At 38.2% G+C, this 11627-nt stretch overlaps 1 long non-coding RNA gene across 1 annotated transcript in view; it reads left to right on the forward strand.

The window, feature by feature from the left end:
- LOC120608548 (uncharacterized) overlaps positions 1-9960 on the forward strand; it is a 59541-nt gene extending 49581 nt beyond the window's left edge. The window contains exon 5 of the long non-coding RNA XR_005654418.1: positions 9291-9960. This is a non-coding gene — a long non-coding RNA (uncharacterized LOC120608548). The remainder of the gene's footprint in view (positions 1-9290) is intronic.
- The last annotated feature ends 1667 nt before the right edge of the window (positions 9961-11627 follow it).

The raw sequence follows: 11627 nt of genomic DNA on the forward strand, positions 1-11627 counted from the left end.
CTGGGCCCTGTCTGGGCATGCAAACTCAGGAAGATAGGAAGTGGCTGTATGTATCTGCACAGAGGGTAAAAGAGGAGGCAGTCTTACTGGCCTTTAAAGTGGGGGACCATAAATGCTGATGAAATGTGGTTCAGAGAATACCCTGGACTCTGACCAGTCAGACTGGTCACTCGTCCAATGAGATGGAGCCTGTGAGCGCTGGACGTATTAGCAGAAGTTTTCTCCTCTATAAACAAAGATGGAAAAGTGGAGGAAAAAAGGAGTCTTCTGATTTTCTATGGTGGAAAGCCAGGACATCTATTTTGAAACGTAATGAAACATGTGGCACACTTGAACATGTAATATGTATTTCTATCAAAGAACACGGAAGAGTTGATAAAGCAGAGAAAAGAATCTTTTGAGCCTAAGATATGAGACTTTAAAGTCATAATAAATTAGGCTTAGAAGATACCCTAATATAATCTGTTTTATTGATAAGTGATATTTCAGTCTGATCCATTCAGCTCTAGGGATTCCAAGAAACTCAGTTCTGGGGCCACTGTGGAAGGGACCGCAGGGAAGGGGCAGATGGGAATCTAGACCCTTAACCCTCTCTTTCAGTTAGAGTTTTCCAAACTTTAACTTTATTAAGATCTATTCTAAACATTGAGGCATCTTTTAAAAGGAATTCGGAGCACCTTCATTGAAGAATGACCAGCTTAACTACCGAGAAAATTAGAGAATGAATCTCTATATAAGGAGCTGTAGACCTTGAGGGACTTTGCAGTGCATGCCAAACATTGTTCTATAGTAAAATATTGCAATGCTACTTGCTTCAGTAAGGTGAGCACCACTAGTCCAGTTAAGTCAGGAAACAATAAAGAGGCAAGAGAGAAGGTCTCCTGAGTTTCCAGATCCCCATTACTTTCTAATTGAGGGATTAAGGGGAACTTTTACCTAAATTAAATCACAGGAGAGTTGATTTATAGCTCTGTTAATTAAAAGAAACTTTAGCTAACAAAACTCCCTCCATCTAGAAAGACTTTCTTCCTTTGGTTTACAGGAACTATACCACTTTGACTTTTTCCCTCCTTGCTACATTACGATGAGCCATGGCTCAGCTTTCAGACATTAGTTTTCTAAGTGGTGCTTGTGGGCCATCATCTATACCAGGGGTCAACGAACTTTATCTGTAAAAGGCCAGATAGTCAGTATTTTAGTTTTTGCAGGCCACATGGTCTCTATAGCAACTATTCAGTTCTATAGTAGTGGTGAGAAAGCAGCCATATACAATATATAAGAGAATAGGCATGGCAGGATTTGGCCCATGGCCTGTAGTTTGCTGACCTCTGAGGTATATAAGAAGGCTGTTTCATTCATTAAACTTTTCTATTTTGTGCTCCGGTAGTTACACAGCTGGTACCATATTTTATAGAGGGACATGCCTCATAAATCTACAAATTTCTGACTGGCTTACCATTAGCAAACCTGGACATGCTAGGTAACATGCTGCTTACAGCATATCATAGATAAGGGTTTTCTATTAGTAAATACCACCAAGTTGACTTGTCGATATTCCAATTTCAAAATTTTCTTTGGTCTTCTCTTGGCATCACCTGTCTTCTTGTCTCCAGTCAGAGTTCCAAGCAAACAAATGGTAAGATGGAGAGTTACACACAGGAAGTTTATTCGGGAATGCTTTTGGCAACAACATCTGTGAGGGAGTGGAGGAATCAGGATTGAGAGAAGGTGAACTACAATGGAATTGTAGTGAATCTTCAGCTCATCCCATGGGGGAACTAGGGTACTGAGATGGCTATTCATAGTTGTCCAACTTGTGGAAAGAGGGCTGGGCTTTTTACCCCTGCACCAACCAGTAGTCAGTAGATATGGGTTGCCCCTGGAAAGGCAGTGTAACCTTAGTAATGCAGATCTCCTTGACTAAGGAAAATTCCTGGTCAGAGGGGATTCGGCAGCGAGCCATCAGCAGGCAACATCCTAGAAGGTGGAAGGAATGAGTTCCTTCCTGAATGTGAATATGAGCTGTGAACCAAAACATCCAATTAAGACACTGATAGTAGAAAAGAAAAGGAAGGGGTATATTTGAGATTTATTTAGGAAGGGCTTAGACAGTAAATTTGAGGAATCAGGGAAAGGAAAGAGTATGGAGTTGCATTAGATATTTAATGTGGGTGACAAATAGAAGAGAAATGCCATTCAGGAAGAAGAAAACACAGTAGGATTAGTAGATTTTGCGGGGGGGGGAGGGGAAGGCAATAGTTACACTTTGGCCATTCTTAGTTATCTGTGAAACATTTGATAAAGTTTACAAGATATTTGTAAAGAGGAATCTAACAATTATGAAAGATTATAACTGGGGAATTACAGTTATCAATTTAGAGAACAAAGTTTGTGAAGGGTATACATAAAATATATATCAGGGAGAAGAAATAAAGGCCAAAGGCAGAATCCATAATATTTAAAGTACAGATGAAGAAAGACAGCAAAATTGTTCTAACCAAGATCAGTAACAACCTCCTATTGACAGATCTAATGAATATTTTAAAGTTCTTGGCTGGCCAAAATGGCTTATCACAGTTGCCACATCTGGATGGACCCAGGGCTTCCTGTAAACAAGAAGCAGGCACTACATACTGGAGTTTGAGGCTAGACGATCCAGATCATGGACGCATTTAAATTACACAAGTTTATTCTTTCTTTTTCTTCCCCTTCCCTTCATGGATAGTTCCTTCTTAACCACATTAAGTGGGGCAAGGTATGCTGTAGCTCCTTGCCTGGGGCAAGGAGGTGCTGTGGTGGGTCAGAGTGCTGTACTGAAATCTGATCAAGAAGAGGAGGATATTGTCATGGGAAGGCAGCCCAGTGTGGGCTGTCAGAGCCCAAGCAAAGTGCAGAGAGCATTCATGCTTGGGGGTGGTTCTGCATAGGGTGTTATTATGTACCAAGCAGGGTAAAGAGGGCACTCTGTGGACAGCGGCTTTGTTAATTATTAGATATGCAATAAGAATGCGTTTGTGTATTGGTTAATCATATTTCACCTTCATGTCACATTTAATACTATTGATAGCTGTCATTCTTGAAACATTTTCTTTACTTGGCTTCTGGGACAACTTTTCTTCCTGGTTCTTCTATTTCCTTCATATCTCCTGCAGATTTCTATTCTACTTACTCTTCTGTAAGTGATGGTTTAATTCTGTTTTTTTTTTTCATTCTATCTACGCTCCCTGAGTGATCTTGTCAACTCTCATCTATATACCAGTGATTTACAAGTCCTATGTATACTAGTTAACAGTTCCCTGCACCCGTTTGGAACAAAGAGGGCACAATTAAATAAATATAAAAATCTGCAGAAACTTTCTGTCCTAATTTCCAGACCTAGATTTCTCAACTATTTCAAGCATCTTATTGGGAAGATGCTTTCAAGAGTCTTCAACTTGTTGTCATCTCCGAACTGCTACTTCTTTATTTTTTCCCTTTTATTCTGTCAGATTGTACCAGTGTCTACCCAGCTCCCAAAGCCAGAAGCCATGAGGATTATAACTATACCCTCTTCTTTCCTCTCACACTTAGTCAATCACCACATCTTGATTTTACTTTGTATATATCTCTTGAACCTATCCATCTCTATCTCTCTTCTCCATTTTTATTTCTACACCTTTATACACATTCTTTTCATTTCTTATTGAGATTATTGCAAATGATGTCTTGGTCTCCAATCTTGTTTCCTCCAATTCATTCTTCACACTGCTTCTAGTTACCTTTTTAACTAAAAATGTTATTGTTCCATTCCCCTGCTTAAAATTCTTCTGCAGGTTCCCATTACCTAAACAAAACATCCCAAACTTCCTAGCATTGCCTACAGGATTATCATCTCACCCCTCACGATCATATATTTGGCTCGTATAACACTTTACGCGTTTGAATTTGAATGTGATGATTTGAAACAGGTTTTTACTGAGGTATATCTGAGTTCTGCCAAGTTTTTGAAGATAATTAATTGTCTTCATTTGTAAGAAAATTTGCCCTTGAAACAAATGTGAAAACTGTACAGAACATTTTATATCCTAAGTCAAGGAGTATTTGAAATAACCAGAATTGTATTCTAGGAGCAAGAGATGGACCAGCAATGATTGCAAATGTACCAATCTCTTGCAATTTAATTTTGTGAAATTGATTCTATAGATAAGAAAGAAAAAACCTTTAAAATCATTTTTATAAAGTAAAATATGCAGTTACTTACTTCTACAGTGAAAAATAGTGGGGAGAAGTAGAAACATAGGATTAAGGCATCTCCCCACTCCTCTTTGTGGCCTAGATGAATTTTGAAATCCAAAATATCTTCTTTTGAATATTGCTTTGTCCTCTGGGATGTGTTCTGCCTCTTCATGAGATAACTTAAAGTAAAAAAAATAAGTGAGCTAGTCACATGTCTGCAGACAGTATATTGAAAGTTTGTAACCATTTTACATTATTTAAATTAGATTAAAATTCTTGGCCATTACCTGACCTTAGCAATATTCTTAATAAAAAAATATTAGGAAGAAAATTAATTCATTTATGAGTCTTCAAGCTTATTTCCATTGGCCTATACCTAATATTTCTCAATGGATTGTTACCTGGCCACTTCTGCTTATCCAAATATAGGAAGGCCTCAGAGAAGTAGAATTTGATGATCTAAGCATATCTTCCCCATCAATTTCTGGCCACATTTTTGCAACCTTTGAATCCATTTTTTATAAAATTAGGTTTTTTTCTTAAGTGATGGTATATTAGCACACATTGGTCAAGCCTATAGGTTTATTTCACTGTGTCCTTTACAGACCATATGACATTACTTTGAGCACGGTGGATGTTCAATAAATAATAAATACTTGTGGATTCAGGTTTAATTATATTTCACATTGTTCTGTAGGAGAGGCCTGACATTTGGAGTTTTAGCTGTGCAAAGCTAATTCTTTTATCAGGGCATTTCTGTTTTTCCGATCTCTGTGGATGCACAGAAAATATAACAGCATATTTGGTATCTTTACAATTCCTCTTTAAACCTAACATTAGAATTCACTGACTGTATTGCCAAAAAAGTTCTGTCTCTCAAACAAAAAGTATTTTTACTTTATTGATAACTTGACAAGCTGCATGAAATCAAAGAAATAGAACTAGGAAATAGGATTTGAAGGAGTGCACTCAGAGAAAATTTCTATTCAAACAAGCGCTCAGATTACCTAAGCAAAGACACTGAAATAGTGCACATACTTACATAACAAGACATAGATGATGGTAATTGAGGACCAGTGGTTCAGGAGACTGTGTCTGACCATTCTGTGCCCATGGATACAGCCAAGGTGCTGATTAGGCTTCATGAAAGACAGCCATTCTCCTTGTATCTTTTTTTAACCTTAATTATGCTCCTTCAACTTGCATTCTCATTGTATTTGACTAGACAATGACAATCTAAGCACATTTCCAAAAGTGTGCAATTTCCATAGGAATCGAAAGTGCACTTGTAAATTTAAAGTTCAGCTTCTTGCTGATCATTCAATACTTTATTTCCCACATGGACTTAAAGTGCCCCACTTGCTTATGTAGCTGGGAATGAGTATACTAAGACTAAAATTCTCATTGCCTTTTAAGGAAGTACCTAGTTATTGGGAAAGATATCATTAAAACTTTAACATCTTTTTCTTCTTTCATTTAAATGACCTCTATAAGGTCAGGTTTTTTTAAGTTTTATGAGCTGTACTTTCAAGGACTGTGTGTAATTATTTAAGACTAAATTAAAGCATGACAGGATTTTAAAAAGAACATTGCTTATTAAGGTAATTTATTTTAAAAAATCATATTTCAGAGAGCTTATACATTAACACTAAATTCTCTAGAATGGTTGTCTAAGAAAAAAATGAGGTCTAAACCATCCAGGTTTTCTTGTAAATTACTCTGCCTGTAAACACAACCATTCTCTTCTACCATGACCTCCCCACGCTCTGCTCTCCCTTCCTCTCCTTACTAGAACATAACCAATTTAAGATACGAAATATCTGTTCACACAAGAACTGTCTGCTTTACCCTAAATAAAACACACCTAAGGTAGTAACTATCATTTCCTATAACATGAAACCTGAAATACAGTCATCTTAGACAGAAAATATACTGTAATTTTCCACATAAGACAGGTTACTTTATTGAAGTGTCCAGAAATCATTGGTTTCATCTCTGAGACAACTCCCTAACAATAGTTCTATAAAGAGCATTCAGTTATTCAATAAGTATTTACTAAGCATTTATTCTACATCATGTACCCTTCGTCGACGTGGATAGATAGGCATTGAGTTCACATTTAATCGACGGTAGTGACTGGGAGGAAAGAGATGATAAATATGACACTGGCAAGTTGAGACATGCTATATAAAGGAAAATAAACAGGATGATGTGTTACGTGATGTTCCAGTTTTATATTGCCGCAGGAACAAACTAAACCACACTTAGTGGGTTAAAACAACAATAATAATTTATTTTGCCGACTGATTGCAATTTGATCAGGGCTTAGCTGGGACTGCTCATCCCTACTCTACACAGTGCCAGCTGAGCTGACTTTACTTACATGGATTGCAATTTGCTACTGGCTGTTGGCTGTCCTTCTCCATGTGGGCTGTTCTTCTTCATAGTACTGCTTTGGCTTCCTCACAGCTTGGCAGCTGGGATCTATGAGCACATGTCCAAAGAGACAGGAAGAAGCAGCTGCCAGTCTCTGATGGTGTGAGCCTGGTACTAGAAAAGTATCATTTATGCTGTGTTACATTGGTTGAGGAGTCATGATCTGCTCAGTTTTAAGGGAAAGCCTTTAGACTAACCTATTAATGGGAGGAATGGCAAATAATTTAACTTAATCTTTAATTTATTTCAGAGGGTAAATGGAGGGAATGATCAGAAAAAAACTTTTTGAGGAGCTGACATTCAAGTTGAGATCTGATGGGTGAAAAGAGCCTGAGAATAAGGCTCATTTAATATTCCTTCAGCAATAATTATCAACTATCTCTCACAAGGTGCTTTTAAAGGCACCAGATACATAAGCATGAATAAGGTATTGTATTTGTCTTGAATTTCATATTCAAATGACAGAATAAAATATGGAAAGAAATAATAAAGCAATGTGATAAGTGCTCCAAAGCATGAGTACATAGGGGTTGTGGGATTACAGTGGAAGGGATTATTAAACCTGCTTGGAGAATTCAGGGATGTCTTCCCAGAGGAGGTGAAGTCTGAGCTAATTTCTGAAAGACAAATCATCATATAAATAGGGAAGAGAGCAAGAGAGGGATATGGGAATTATGAGTAAGGAATGAGTATTTGCAGAGGACAAGCAGGCACTGGGGAAAATGACAACAGAAAGAAGATTAAAGTAGTTGGTTAGAGCCTCAGTTGTGAAGAGGGACTGAAGCTGAAGCTAAAATGGAGGGCGTGGCTAGACCTCGAAGGGCCTTCAACAGGCAGAGTGTCGTGCCCATTAAAGAGGAATTTATCTTGGAGGTTAATGAAAAGCCATGTGAGATTCTACCTCTAGTTATAGTACATTGCTGGAATCAGTATAGTTAATAGAATTACATCTAAGTATGTAAAATGTCTGATTTTCCTTTTTTTAAAACAAAATGTTGAGTGCTCGGTTGAGACCACAGCTCCCAGAACCAAGTGATTGAGTTAGAATTCGGGTACCATGACTTTCTCAGTGTGACCTTGAGTAAGTCATTTAATATCTCTGTGAGACAGGAATAGTATTAGTCTCCTTTCTCATCAATTTTTTTGTGAGAATTTAAGAAAATCATTTTATGTAAAGCATTTAGATAGAATAGCAGTTGGCACATAGTAAATACTCAGTGCTTTTACCACTATTTTACAGTGCTAGGTTCCCTTCCTGAGACCGTGTGTCACACCTATCTCCTAACCCCTCCTCTGAGTTAAGGCAAAGCCTGCTGGAGTACCCACAATGCTGAAGCGGTCACCCCATGCCCCTAGAATTAAAATTTGCCATTGTAAAGAGTCAATTATAAATATAAATTAGAACATTTATCTATCTCTTCCACACTTAATATAAACAAAGATATTATTTTGCCCTTTAGAAAACCTTCTGGGATGAATTATATTCTCCCAAACACCAAGTCAATTTAAGCACAGCTGGTAAATAGACAAAGAAGTAGCCACACACACATGCAAAAAAATAGTTTTGGTTTAATTTCCCTCATTCTGCCCTTCAATTCTTCTCCTTGAACCCAAGTCTTATCCCACCCTTTCCTACCTTCTTCCTCTTCTGCCTCCTCGCCAGACTCCTTCATTTCCTCCCTCTCACATATGCATTTCCCTTTCTTATGTTTAAAGATAACTGTTAATATCTTCAATTAAAAAATGCCCACTGGCCCTGTAGTTAATTTCTAATTGACAATAGTTATTTTAATTTGGAGCTAAATTTCTTTCTCTCAGTTGCCAAGTGGCACTCGGAATAAGAAGAAATCTTTTATCTGAAGATTAAACTTTAAAGAAGGAAAAAAGCATTAAAAATCCTTTTCAACCTAATCATTTTAAGCAAATGCTGATGGTAGACAGAACTTTTGGCTAGCTCACTGGTCATTGCTAGAGACCAGAAACGGCTGTAGAAGAATCCATGATGTTTCTCTTCCAACACCCTCTGGCACACTTCTGTGCTCAAGTGGGTGACACACGTGCCAGAGGTGATGGTGTGCATCAGGTGGCTGGATCAGAGCTTCTCTTTCGAGGGCAGTAGCATTTTGCTGTCACCTTTGTGTTCACATGTGTGCATGCATGCATGCAGTTTCTTATCTCCAAGAGTCTGTGCATGCATGGGTGCAGTTTCTCATCTCTAAGAGCCTGATGCCTCCTCACCCTGTGGCTGATGATCAGGATGGTTAGCTAGTAGCAGCTGCCTTGTGGACTGTCTAACGCATCTGTCATCAACAGGAGAGTGTTGGGAAGGGAAAAGTTATTGAAAGCCAGTGCCATTAATATATAGATTCAACACACCAATTTCTACCTCATTTTTTGAAATTAGAAGCTCTACATAGTGGGTATTTTTTTTTTTTTGGTTGTTGTTATTTAACATTTATTGAATGCCACCTGTGAAATAGGCTCTGAATGGAATACTAAGAAGTTACAATCTCTACTTAGTGGATAAGCAATTTAAATAAAACAACCCAATAAGCAATGGGAGGAGGGGACAAGCTCTCATCTACAAAAGGTGATGGTAACTGATTTCTCTTTTTTCCATTATTCCTTTTGTTTTTCAGACTATCCTCCTTCCTCCCTCCATCAGTCACCTCCGTGGTATGCTCATGCAATCCAACATCACTCCTAGTACATCAGCCATAATGAACAAGTGCTTTGTAGGAAAGTGGAACTATTCAATGCTGCTGTGTCTTGAAGTGCTGACATCGGCTTTCTAGGGAACACATTCTGTATTGATAAATGTCAGGATCCAAGGAACAAATTTAATTCCAGGCAAGTCCAAATTTGACTTCCCCAGATAATGGCACAACACCCAACTTCACTGAAGAGTGTGCGGATGGAACTAATGATAAGAGTGTGGGTGTTTTATAGTCTTGTAAAGATTCAAAGGCAGTCTATTCATTGCTCATCATTAGCCACTTTGGACATTTTTACTGTTGTTTGTCTTTAGTTGAATCTCCCTTCATGTTTGATTTGTTTACTGGAATTTGAGATATATGTTCAAGCAGAAATGGCACATTTATTTAATGCAAAGCAAACAGTCTCCTTGTATTTTTTATTTAGATCAATAAAAGGATATCCTATGCACTCTTTGCCAAAGGGTACAAGTACAAATTTTAAAACACTGGAGTCAGCAGCATTACAAAAATCTCATTTTAAAAGCAATTCTTTTAAAACAGTCCCCTCTCAAGGATCAACAGTTTAGAAAGTTATGCCCTGAGCTTTGCAGGTCATCTGACCAAGGCTCCACCCACTAAAAATGAAAGAGAATTCTATAAGAAAATGAAAATATGAGATATAAAATAACAATGACTGAATATAAATATTTACTACTTCTCAGAAATGTGGGAACTAAGTTATGTTATGTCTTGACACATGGCTTTCCAAACTGTTAACCTGTGGAACTAAATGACTTCTCAAGGTCGGTCTGTAGATCCCTAATGGTGGTGGTGATGGTTGGGAACCTGCAAGTTATGCTGAATGAGCTTAATAAATGTCTATTATACCAAATCAGAGGCCTCTTCTGAGCATGAAAATTTAGCACAGTGGGGCATTATATCTGAAACAAACAAAAAGGTAGCCAATGCTTTGCATAAAGGGAGCAGAATATGGTAGAGAATCTCTCTATACATAGAATTCCCCCAGGAAAGTTAAATTATGATCACAGGTTTTCCTCTACCACACCTCAGGCACGGAAATTTTAGCTGCGACTAGCTAACCATCCTGATCATCTGCCACACCTAGGAGTTACAATCCATGGCCTTATCGGTGATCCACTTTGCACCTTATACTTTCAGTTCCATGCCCCACTTTGGTCACTCACTTCCTTGGCCATGCCATGTCTCCTTTCTTCTGACTTAAAATAGAATTCCAAAGAGCCATTTCTTCACCTAGAACCACTTCATGCCCCAAACCAGAAATGCACATTTCTCTCCTTTCAGCTTGTTCACTCTTTACTTCATTCTGGGAGTGGGCCTCAGCCTCATCGAGACCTCTCTTCCTTTGACTCTCACTGTTCTACCACCCTGCTTGTCTCCAAAGCTACTCATTCTCTGGATTTTTCCCTCCACATTTAAATGTGCCTAAGCCTCTCTCATCTCAAAAAAAAAAAAAAATTCTGTCAATCTTAGGTTCTTCCATAGGTGTTACCATGTTTTTCTCCCTTCCCAACCTGGTATCTTGAAAGAGTCATTAACAGGAAAGGTCTCTACACCCTCACCTCTTTAACCCACTGACGTGCCTCCACTGGAATTGTCCTGGCCCTTTTAATGACTAATCTAAAAGGTCTTTACCTTACGTTGATAGTACACATATCAGCTTTGTCATCATTCGTGGAGGTGGTCAGCAGCCCCTAATTAAAGGAGACCTGATTATACACACTGACGCCTCTGGAAAGCTCTTCCCTGGACAATGGCCTTTCTTAAACAGTTCATTCTACTCACCAGCCCAGCTGGTTTCATACCAGCTCTGCCCTACCGTTATGCTGGGACTGCACAGGTCATAGTCTTCATTTCAACCCCTTAGCATTTAATACACACTCATCTTTCTCAAAACTCTCACCTTCCTTAGCTTTCATTGATATCTTTTAGTTTTGGTTTTCTTCCTTGGTTGCAGCTCCTTATGGGAATAGCTTCTAAAAGTAATGTGTAAAGAAAAACTGGCGTATAGTAAGAAGTTACCCTCGATAAAAACTGAAATTGTCAATGAAATGTAAATGTGTCCAGATGTTCACACTGTAAGAGGCATGTAGGAATTGAAACCTACTGAGAGAATAATTATGCCTTTTAGCTCATGCTCAGTTAAGGCTAAGTCTATTTAGTGGAGTCACCTGCAGTATTTATATTATTGTCCCCCCCCTTTTTTTTTGCCTATTTACAGAGTAGAATTTTTATATTTTT

This window comes from Pteropus medius, unplaced genomic scaffold, assembly GCF_902729225.1.
Source record: "Pteropus medius unplaced genomic scaffold, Ma_sr-lr_union100, whole genome shotgun sequence".
Taxonomy (NCBI): domain Eukaryota; kingdom Metazoa; phylum Chordata; class Mammalia; order Chiroptera; family Pteropodidae; genus Pteropus; species Pteropus medius.